This window comes from Octodon degus, unplaced genomic scaffold (genome assembly GCF_000260255.1).
Source record: "Octodon degus isolate 3935 unplaced genomic scaffold, OctDeg1.0 scaffold00006, whole genome shotgun sequence".
Taxonomy (NCBI): Eukaryota; Metazoa; Chordata; class Mammalia; order Rodentia; family Octodontidae; genus Octodon; species Octodon degus.
Window position 1 is genome coordinate 9,495,691 of NW_004524582.1, and position 1,508 is coordinate 9,497,198.

Below are 1,508 nucleotides of genomic sequence, written 5' to 3' on the forward strand. Positions count from 1 at the left end.
ATAGAATGATTTGTTCTAATGGTGTTTGTAAATAGGATATCAAGTCCACATCTTGTACAGCAATTAACCACTAAGAAGAATGTATGCAGTGTGTTAGTTATTGAAACTGTCCTAGCGATTTGATTTGAAATTGTCTCATTGCTATTTGTTTATCAATAAAATTATGAAAAAAATCCCATAAGGAATATAAAGCAGAGATACTTTGAAACTAAAAATATTTCTCAATAATCACTAACATACTGTCACTAAAAATTCAAATTCAAAATAATACACAGTAGTTAGGAATGATATTTCCCTGAGCTAGAAAACAGAATAGTCATATGAAGTGGGCTACGTATATTGATAAAAGCTAAACAGATTCTAAGGAAATCATAAAAAGGATTGTGTATTGTTTTACAAAAAGAGAATTAAAATGCAAAATATGAGCAAACTGTGGTAAGTTGGGAAGTCATTACAGGTGCCTCTGCAGCCTGAAGTTTTGCTTGCATGGTCTCTGTCACCTAGGATTGGTGAAGTCCAAATTTATAGTGGGAAATTCCAGAAATAAGCCATTCATATGCCCTAAATTGCTATTCTGAGTAGTGTGATGAACTCTCGCCTCATCCTACTCAACCTGCCTGTGACATTAGTGATGTCTTCCTGTGACACTGCCTGCTACACAGCAATTGAAAGAGAAAGAGGAAGAGGGAAAGGGAGGTGGTAGGAGAGAGCAGGCCCGTGCGCGCAACTTGATTGCAGTCTGCTATTATGATGGTTCTGCTAGTATTAATTATCATGATTCTTGCTTTATAAATTGAACTTTCTCGTATACATGCACTATTGGGGAAAAGCACAACACACACGTGTGTGATGGTATGTGTCCATCTCCTTGGGGAAGACCACACCCTTTGTGACCCCTCTGCCCCTCAGAGCACTCCTGAGGTGCAGAGCTCATCCTCAGAGCTCCCAATTGAGGGATCCCAGCTGGGGTAGCTTGGTCCTAGTCCTCATCAAAGTCATGGCGAAATTTGATTCCCAAAGTGGCAGAGGTGAGACGTGGGGCCTCCGGGAGGCGCCCCGGTCACGACAGCTCCATGGGCACAGATTCCTGTCCCTGTTAGACAGTGGGCTCATTCTAGGAGCCAGCTATTTACTAAACACGTATCCCTCTCTCTTTCCCATCTTTGTCCACCCTCATCTGTCCCTTTTGCTTTTCCATCCCAGAGGAAGCAGCATGTAGTCAGAGCCAGCTCCATGATTTCAGATTGCAGGAACTGAGAGGCAAAATAAATTTCTTTCCTTTATACATTGTGGCAACCAATAGCAGACTATACCACCTGCAGCCCTAAAAGCACAGACCCCAGGATCAGTGACACTGCTCAAAAACTGGTGAGTTGGGCTGGAGAGATGGCTCAGTGGTCTAAAGCACCTACTTGGAACAAGCTTGGCAAGGCATCAGGGACCGCGGTTCAATCCCCCAGCACCACATGCCAGCCAGCCCCGCCCCCTGGTGGGCTGAGCTGGACACA